The sequence below is a fragment of the Salvelinus alpinus genome, chromosome 22, assembly GCF_045679555.1.
Source record: "Salvelinus alpinus chromosome 22, SLU_Salpinus.1, whole genome shotgun sequence".
In the NCBI taxonomy this organism is placed as follows: Eukaryota; Metazoa; Chordata; class Actinopteri; order Salmoniformes; family Salmonidae; genus Salvelinus; species Salvelinus alpinus.
Genome location: NC_092107.1, coordinates 10,318,073 through 10,328,582, shown reverse-complemented (window position 1 = coordinate 10,328,582; position 10,510 = coordinate 10,318,073). Strand labels below are relative to the sequence as shown.

General features: G+C 38.9%; 1 protein-coding gene across 4 annotated transcripts in view; it reads left to right on the top strand.

The window, feature by feature from the left end:
* The first annotated feature begins 770 nt into the window (after positions 1-770).
* Positions 771-10,510, top strand: part of LOC139548977 (A-kinase anchor protein SPHKAP-like) — a 151,662-nt gene continuing 141,922 nt past the window's right edge. For 3 of the 4 annotated variants that reach the window (XM_071358988.1, XM_071358985.1, XM_071358983.1), the window contains exon 1: positions 771-903. The gene's annotated coding sequence lies outside the window, so the exon portion shown is untranslated. The remainder of the gene's footprint in view (positions 904-10,510) is intronic. The other variant, XM_071358987.1, reaches the window with a different exon arrangement.

The window sequence follows — 10,510 nt, the reverse complement described above, 5'->3', positions numbered from 1 at the left end:
TGCTTGATGCTTCTCGTTAGGCACAGACGTCAGTTCAACGTCTAATTTTGATTTATATTTGGTTGAGTTGTCAACTAACGTGAATTAAATGTGAAGAAAAAAAACATCAGCATGTCATTGGATTTCGGTTTTAAAAATAGAAAATGTCCTTACGTTGAAGACTCTTTCCAACTCCAATCAGTTTTCCATGTTGATTCAACGTCATCACATGAGATGTTTTGGGTTGAAATGATGTGTTTTTGCCCAGCAGGTTGTGTGTGTGTGTTTGCGTGAGATAACATAATCAGTTCCTTTTAGGGATTTGTGGACCTCTCTTTGAACTTGGGAGTTTGAACTTGGAGTTACCACCATGACATGCATTTGAACTATTCAAGGGGAATTTGCATGTGTTGTTTTTTAGTGTTCATCTGTAATAGTGTGTTGAGCACAAAGTGACATGTTCAATTGACTGACTTACTATTTGTTTGTTTGTTGTTGTTTGTGTGTGTGTGCATGAGTGTGTGTGTTTGTGTGTGTGTTTTTTGTGTGTGTACAGTGTAGAATTAGTTTGTTATTCTCTACTGACTCCTTGCTACCTAGCACCTGCTCCCTCTCTCCTCTCAGTAGGGATTAAGCAGAGCCACACTAAGACCTACACACACACAGCCTGGGGGGAAATACACCAATCTCTCTCTTACACACAAACACAGGCACGCAGGTGCGCACACACGCACACACGCATACACACAACCACTTTAGCCTACTACTCTGTGGAGAGAAAGAGGGTTAATAAAGGGGGAAGTGGTAGAGCGAGGGAGAGAGAGAGAGAGAGAGAGAGCGAGTCAGTACAGAGAGACAGGCAGATAGAGAGTACATACACTACTCTACCCCACCTAAGGGGATGTGATCAAACTACTGCATCTGGTGAGTGCACTACCATCTCTCTTTCCTTGCTGTTGGAGTTGTCTGAGTGTGCTGTAAACATCAGTATGGAGCTGTGTATGGTGTGTGTGTGTGTGTGTGTGTACACAATGCTGGAATTATTGCATGATGGCTGCAATACTTGTCTCCAGAGATCCCACATGCCTTATGCTGTATTCAGGCTGGCTGTTTTGTACTGTAAGTAATGCACTGAATAGTGTCATGCTATTGTATTAGCCTGTTAGCAGCGTGACCATGGTGCGGTACACAGAGTCTTATGGAGTGGCGTAGCGCTGTGCTAATGCTAAGCTGCTGACTCAGTGCTATATGCATCGACATTCATCACACAATGGAGTGGGATGAAAATCTGCTCTGGGCCCTGCCAGGTGCTCCTTCCTCCATCAATGCAGGGTTAGGATGCCATAATCATTACCCCACCCAAGATCAACAAGTGGAACAGCAAAGGCCTCATCTCATTACCATGTCTGCAAAATGATCCCCCAAACACAGGCAGAACACAGGAATATATTTGTATACAGTAAGGGGGATAATGTTTTGTGTTTCACTTAAGGGTCATAGTGATATGGTTTAAGAGATTGCTATTGTCTTTTGTAGAGTGCTTAATATTTCTAGCCATACAGGTGTTATTTCAGTGTTGACATGTTGGTGCTAATATTGAGAGAGAGATTGGCGGTGATAGAGTGCTGGTTCCCGTTTTCCCTCATCGACTAAGCTCGTTACTGGCTATTTGCGTCACAAAAGCCACAGTGCAGGGTCGTGCAGAGTTCCAGACCACTGAGAATGTAAGTGTAAAACAGTACAGTGGCAAGAAAAAGTATGTGAAACCTTTGGAAATACCTGGATTTCTGCATAAGTTGGTCATAAAATTGGATCTGATCTTCATCTAGGTCACAACAATAGACAAACACAGTCAGCTTAAACTAATAACACACAAACAATGATACGTTTTCATGTCTTTACTGAACACACCGTGGAAACAGTCACAGTGCAGGGTGGAAAAGGTATGTGAACCCTTGGATTTAATAACTGGTTGACCCTCCTTTGGCAGCAATAACCTCAACCAAACGTTTACTGCAGTTGCAGATCATATCTGCACAACGGTCAGGAGGAATTTTGGACCATTCCTCTTTACAAAACTGTTTCAGTTCCACAATATTCTTGGGATGTCTGGTGTGAACTGCTCTCTTGAGGTCATGCCACAGCATCTCAATCGGGTTGAGGTCAGGACTGACTGGGCTAACCCAGAAGGCGTATTTTCTTCTGTTGAAGCCATTCTGTTGTTGATTTACTTCTGTCTTTTGGGTTGTTGTCCTGTTGCATCACCTAACTTCTGTTGATAGCCTTACATTCTCCTGAAAAATGTCTTGATAAACTTGGGAATACATTTTCCCGTCAATGATAGCAAGCTGTCCAGGCCCTGAGGCAGCAAAGCAGCCCCAAACCATGATGCTCCCTCCACCATAGTTTACAGTTGGGATTAGGTTTTGATGTTGGTGTGATGTGGCTTTTTTTCTCCACACATAGTGCTGTGTGTTCCTTCCAAGCAACACAACTGTAGTTTCATCTGTCCACAGAATATTTAGCGCTGTGGAACATCCAGGTGCTCTTTTGCGAACTTCAGATGTGCAGCAATGTTTTTTTTGGACAGCAGTGGTTTCTTCCATGGTCCTCCCATGAACACCATTCTTGTTTAGTGTTTTACATATTGTAGACTTGTCAACAGAGATGTTAGCATCTTCCAGAGATGTCTGTAAGTCTTTAGCTGACACTCTAGGATTCTTCTTAACCTCATTGAGTATTCTGTGCTGTGCTCTTGCAATCATTTTTGCAGGACGGCCACTCCTAGGGAGAGTAGCAACAGTGCTGAACTTTCTCCATTTATAGACAATATGTCTTACCATTGACTGACTTTTAGAGATACTTTTGTAACCCTTTCCAGCTTTATGCAAGGCAACAATTCTTAATCTTAGGTCTTCTGAGATATATTTTGTTTGAGGCATGGTTCACGTCAGGCAATGCTTGATGCAGATTAACAGATTAACCCAATGCAGATTAACCTAGAGTGAAAACACACCTCTTCTTCGACCACAGAGCAATCAATCAAAATAGAACGCTAGTGAATGGAGTCTGTATCTCTCCACAGAATAACAACACACCCTACAGCAGTCAGACTTGACACTGTTGGCACTCTGAACCAGTAGCCACAGTGAAAGAAAGCAGGGAATGGGGTAAGGAGAATGCTTTCCTGTTCAATAATACTAGCTACCATTCTCCATGACACATCTTGAGCAGAGAGGTGGAGGTCTTTTAATTGGAGTCTCCAAAGGCCATGGTTACAGCTTTTTCACTTCACTTTGCCAATATAGCTCTTGTGATCTTTATCTTGCTGCTGCTTTCACTAGACTCCGAAGTAGTGCTACCACCAACACAGCCAACAAGACACATACACAATGGCACACATGCAGCCGCGTACGCAAACACACGCGCAAACACACGCGCACACACACACACGCACACACGCGCGCACACACACACACACACACACACACACACACACACACACACACACACACACACACACACACACACACACACACACACACACACACACACACACACACACACACACACACACACACACACACACACACACACACACACACACACACACACACACACACACACACACACACACACACACACACACACACACACACACACACACACACACACACACACACACACACACATATACTGAAGATATAAAACATTAGGAACACCTGCTCTTTCCATGAAATAGACTGACCAGGTGAAAGCTATGATCCCTTATTGATGTCACTTGTTAAATCCATTTCAATCAGTGTAGATGAAGGGGAGGAGACAGGTTAAAGAAGGATTTTTAGTTTTGAGACAATTGAGAAATGGACTGTGCAGGTGAGCCATTCAGTGGGTGAATGGGCAAGACAAAATATTTAAGTGCCTTTCAATGGGGTTTGGTAGCAGGTGCCAGGCATACCGGTTTGCTTCAAGAACTGTAATGTTGCTGGGTTTTTCACACTGAATAGTTTCCTGTGTGTATCAAAAATGGTCCACCATCCAAAGGACATCCAGCCAACTTTACACAACTGTGGGAAGCATTGGAGTCAACATGGGCCAGCATCCCTGTGGAACGCTTTTGACACCTTGTAGTCCATGCCCCGATGAATTGAGGCTGTTCTGAGGGCAAAAGGGGGTACAACTCAATATTAGGAAGGTGTTCCTAATGTTTTGTAGTCTCAGTGACCCTACACAGAGACATATACACACCACTTGCTTTCCTGGGTTTACAATGAATATGTTTAGTGGTTGAAAGTAAAGCTGCTCTCCACACCAGGAACCATGATTAGGTCTCTCTAATTCTAAACCCTGAGATGAAAGGAATTATAGGAAAAGTTTGTAAAAATTCAATCACTTTGGCAAATTTTTCAGATGTTAGTGGTATAAGTACAAAACTCTAAACTGATAACACTTGTAATACCCCCCTATCTTATGTTCAGAACCTTTGATTGTGCATTCACTGGGGTTTCCCACATCTTTCACCCCTAAGTCATTCATGCAAAAATCTAAATTTTACGTGAAATACCATGAGAACATTTTGTTTGGTCAACAATTCATCAGATAATTATAGCCTCACCGTTTACTAATTTTAGCTACCATTTACAGTTTTTGTATCGCTTTGTTACTATTATCAGAAGTATGTGGTGAATTCTTAGTACAAAACTCCAAGCTGGTAACACTTGTAACGCAGCCAGTCTTACATTCAAAAATGTTTGTAGACATCTTTCACAACACAACCATCTTTCCAAAATCTAAGTTTACTGTGGAATATAATGAGTACATTGGTTTAACCTCACTTGGGTATGTGGGACGTTAGCGTCCCACCTCGTCAACAGCCAGTGAAACTGCAGGGCGCTAAATTCAAATACAGAAATACTCATTATAAAAATTCAGAAAACAAAACATATTTTACATAGGTTTAAAGATGAACTTCTTGTGAATCCAACCACAGTGTCAGATTTAAAAAATGCTTTACGGCGAAAGCATACCGTACGATTATTTGAGAACATAGCCCAGCAGACAAATCATTACAAACAGTAACCAGCCAAGTAGAAGAGTTACACAAGTCAGAAATAGAGATAAAATTAATCCCTTACCTTTGATGATCTTCATATGGTTGCACTCAGCAGACCAGACATTAATTTACTCAATAAATGTTCCTTTTGTTCGATAAAGTCTTTTTATATCCAAAAAACCTCAGTTTTGTTCGCGTGTTTTCTTCAGTAATCCACAGGCTCAAACGCAGTCAAAACAGGCAGACAAAAATCCAAATTGTATTCGTAAAGTTCATAGAAACATGTCAAACAATGTTTATATTCAATCCTCAGGTTGTTTTTAGCCTAAATAATCGATAATATTTCAACCGAACAATAACGTCGTCAATATAAAAGGTAAACAAGAAAGGCACACTCTCGGTCGTGCGCATGAAAAAGCTCTGTGACACTTTAGGGTCCACTCATTCAGACTGCTCTTACTTCCTCATTTTTCAGAATACAAGCCTGAAACAATTTCTAAAGACTGTTGACATCTAGTGGAAGGCATGGGAACTGCAATTTGAGTTTTAAGTCAATGGATACTGTAATGGCATTGAATAGAAAACTACAAAACCAAAAGAAAACTACTTCCTGAATGGATTTTTCTCAGGTTTTCGCCTGCCAAATCAGTTCTGTTATACTCACAGACACGATTTTAACAGTTTTGGAAACTTTAGAGTGTTTTCTATCCAAATATACCAGTTCTTCTGGGCCCGAGTAGCAGGCAGTTTAATTTGGGCATGCTATTCATCCAAAATTTCGAATGCTGCCCCTTACGCTAGTGAAGTTAATCACCAAAACACTGCATAGTATCTTCTCAATTTAGTTATTTTAACAACCAGTTAATCCAATAGAAAAATTTTTAAGGTACATCTTTCAAAATTGCCCTTTGAACGTATTATGCTACAGTACTGTAAATTACAGTACATTACACTGTTTTTACATTAGGCAATACACATGTACTACCCATTAAAATTGACTGAACATCAAATTTCCATAATTTCTGTCCCATGTGTGATCAAAGGTGTGATCATTGAAGACATATTTCACAATGTAATCAAATGAAAGAAATAAAAGAAACATAATGATTAGCAGGCACTAGTTTGCGTCAAACCTGTTGTGAGCATAGTAGTGCATTCCAGTATATATCATACTTTTTATGTGTCTAGTTTACAGACATACATTTTCATTATTTAGTTGTCAAAATCTGTAGAAGACAAACCAGTTGACATGTCAAATCTATAGGTTAAGGGATCATCAATAAAGAGCAATCGGGTTAAGTAACAGTAAAATGCATTTTAACAAAAGAGAAGAAAATCATATCAAAAGTAAAGTGAGCATTGCATTGTGAAAGGCAATTGCTTCATATGAACATTAATTGCGATGTGAAACATGTATTTCTAGATGAAACACCTTTTCAAAACACAGTTTGGTGAAAAAGTGGCTGTATGATTTTGTGTGTTGAACTTAGAGTTTTGAAACAACTGTCATTTTGATAATTTGTTTTGAGTTTTTTATTTAGTTGTGAAAATGTATCACATGCTGTACTTGTGAAAATTGTATCACTGAAATTCAGATAACGAGTTGGATATACTGTTGTACACAATCTAGGTATTTCAGCAATGCATTGTACACTACACTATAATTCCAAATGGTAGCACAAGGGCAATTCCATGGGAACGGAATTACGCTTTGACTCAGTTTTATCACTTTATCATTGATTTCAAAGTTTAACAAACCATACAAACTCTATGCAAAAGACTACTTTTTACAATTTTTACAGAAAAATTTACAAAAATGAATTTAGTGGAAGATGCAAACTTTTGTAACGGAATTACAGTAAAATCTCCATCAGGTTTTTATACGACCACATTTTCCAAAAACTCTGTTAAAATATTTGCTCTGAATCAAGATTCAAAGATGTCTGCAGAAAAAATGTGGTGTCAGCTTTGACAAGGCACCTTGAGTTCGAACAAATCTCTTTTTGTTATTGAACTACAGTAAGTGAAGTGGATTTACACCCAGTAACGGAATTACATCAGGGGCCCCTGTTCTGTACTACACAGAAATGCATAATTATGGACATGAATGTCATTTTCCTCATGTTTCACAAGTTTGGACATCACAGTGCAGCACAGCACATCAGAGCACAGTAGAGTACAGTGTAGTCCAATATAGAACAGCACAGCAGCACAGCAGAGCAGAGTAGGGTAGAGTTCAGTACAATGCAGCAGAGTACAATACAGTTCAGTACAGTAAAGTACTGAACTGTAATGTACCGTACTATACTATACTTTTCTAAACTGTATTGGACTGTACTGTACTGTGCTCTACTCACTGTACTGTGTACATGAGGGCCTGACCAAATTTCAGCTACTTTTTAATGTCCATGGACTTCTGGTGTCGGTCGGTGCTCAGTGGGTGAGGATACTGGTTACAGTAAATGGAAAGAGAGAGGGCTCATGGGCAGGTGTCAGTAAGAGCTGGGAGAGGTGACATTAACTGGAAAGTGAGCGAGAGGCAGAGAGATGGAGATGGAGAGAGAGAGGGAGGGGTTGTCCAGACTCAGACTGTTTTAACACTCTTGGTTTGACCACCAGACAACAGAAAGACAAAGAAACAGTTGTCAGCTGAACATAACAGAATGCCAGTGGAAGGGAGGACAGTAACTGTGGTTTTTGATTTCACATTGTAGCCAATTCAGTTTCAGTAATTCCGTTACAGATTTTTGGGTAAATCCATTACCAATTTGAGTTTTAATCACTTAATAATTCCTAAACAAAATTGATATCAGTAAAATCACTATAACTAATTGGTATTCTTGCAATTACTTGTTACTTCTGTGAACTTTCATTATCCTCCCTCCTCCAGAGGGAGAGAAATTAGGTTACAGATTTACAAAGCATAAGGTAATATGGAGTGATTTGGAGTGATACCAAAATAAATTGTATTTGAATTCCATAATTTGGAATTTGTGTAAGGATATTGAATTTGAATTTTATATTGCACAAATTGAATTACTGAATTCATAAAATTGAATTTAAAACTGAAGCGGTACTCGTCCATGTTCCAGAGAGTCTTACCTTTCAGGAATGGGGTTGTAATAGCTTATAGCCAAAGCGGTTTAAATGCTAGAGCCAAATTCATTGGAAGAAAATAAATTAAACATGTCACATTGGCTTCAGAAACCGCCAGAAGCTTCTGTTTACCACAGCGAGCGTTTGAGTCTATCTTTCCTGGCTGGCAGAGTACCAGGATGTTGTCTCTGGTTTTGAATATGAATTTGGGGAACTGAATTTGAAAACAAAATCTGAAAAGTTGAATATACACTGAGTATACACAGCATTAGGAACTGTCAGGAGAATTTTCAATCCCAATGATAATAACAATCAATCAATAGCTTTGACCAATCCCCGAGGTTTGTAAGACCATGGGTTTAATAATAATTAGTCAAAGACTCAGCTTATGCAAAAGGTTAGTACAGTTTATTCACGAGAACGTTCTGAAGTCCACAATACAAAGACATCCATTTTATAGCGGCGCACATACTTCCACACAAACAGTAGATATAATACGCACATACATACACACGAACAGTAGGTATCCTACACACATACTGTATCACTACCCAGCCAACAAAGATTATGGAGACCGTGAGAAGCACTCCCTGTCCTCCCCCAAGATTAGGGAAACCGTGATAAGTACTCCCTGCCCTCTCCCAAATCTCTGTGGCCCCTAGCCAAGGTCGGCACCGAATTTTGCTCAGACGGTCTGTGTTTAAGATACTATAAAGACATATTGTAGAGATATATTGTTTTACCCTAATTCTGATTAAATCTACACACATCATTTATTATAATTTTACTGACAAAAACTACACACATCATTAATAATAATTTTATGATTCTAATCAATTTCATACAATTATATGGTTTCAGGGTGGAATATTCTAATAATTCATTTGAACATATAAATTCCATTAACAGGAACACCTGCTCTTTCCATGACATAGACTGACCAGGTGAATCCAGGTGACAGCTATGATCCAGGTGACAGCTTTTCCATCTATTTATCTAGAAATCAAAGACTTTACTTATGCCACATTTTTGTTGATGGGAGAAAAAAATATGTATCTATGCCTTCATTTCCCAAAAATATAGACTCTTAACTTTCATTTGACACCCAATTTGATATGCTCCTAAGAACTTCACATGATGGTGCTCATGGGTCATTTTCGATGGAAATCCCCAGGTAGTGACTCTCCACTTTGTCCAATTTTCCAATTGAAGCACACTGGCTGATGGAGAATGGTGATGTAGTATTTACAGCCACATCCATATATGATTTGGTTTTACCTTACAACATAAATTGATGTCCAATTGATACATTTATGAGGTAGAAATATAGAAATATACAGTGCTCAAACTATATACATCATGCTAACTAGGCACTGCATCATTTTGGTTCAGTAGTTATACATTTTGAGCAGTTTGATAAACGATAGTTCATTGTATTGTTGACAAATTACAAGAAAATCGTATGAAAAGTAAAGTGAATGTTACAATTTATCCAAATTGAAAGAGTGATTTGGTGCAGTGAACAAATTACTTTCTGAATTTGTTTGTTCTACTCAACTGAAAATGTTTTGAAACACGAGCCATTTTGATGATCTGTTTAATGTCTGCGCTTAGAGTTGTGAAAATGGACTACATACTTGTGAAAATTGTACCGAAGTGATTGAAAAAAAAACTGTTATTTGAGAGGCGGAGGGGAAAGATGGCAATCAATCAGAGGAGATTGTGTGGATCTGTGTCCTCTCCTCTCCTTCATCCCTGCTGTTCATCCCTTCATCTGAGCTGGGTCTCTCTCTCTCTCTCTCTCTCTCTCTTTCTCTCTTTCTTTCTATTTGAATCTGCCTTTAGATTTAATACAGGGTACATGTATTTCACGTCAGCTTGCTGTTCTGGGGCTCTACTGTTTATGTACAGTATCTGTAGTCAGTGTGTGCTGTTGTGTGGCTCAGACCAATAGACTCCTAAACAGCTGCTGTTCATAGATTCTTTTATTGCCATTACCATGAGTATCAATCTATTTATCCTGCTACTAGTCACTATTACTGCTGTTTACTTGTATATATTACCATTAGTATCTATTTATCCTGCTACTGGTCACTATTACTGCTGTTTACATGTATATATCATCATTAGAGTCTATCTATTTATCCTGTTACTGGTCACTATTACTGCTGTTTACATGTATATATTACCGTTAGTATCTATTTATCCTGTTACTGGTCACTATTACTGCTGTTTACATGTATATATTACCATTAGAGTCTATCTATTTATCCTGTTACTGGTCACTATTACTGCTGTTTACATGTATATATTACCGTTAGTATCTATTTATCCTGTTACTGGTCACTATTACTGCTGTTTACATGTATATATTACCATTAG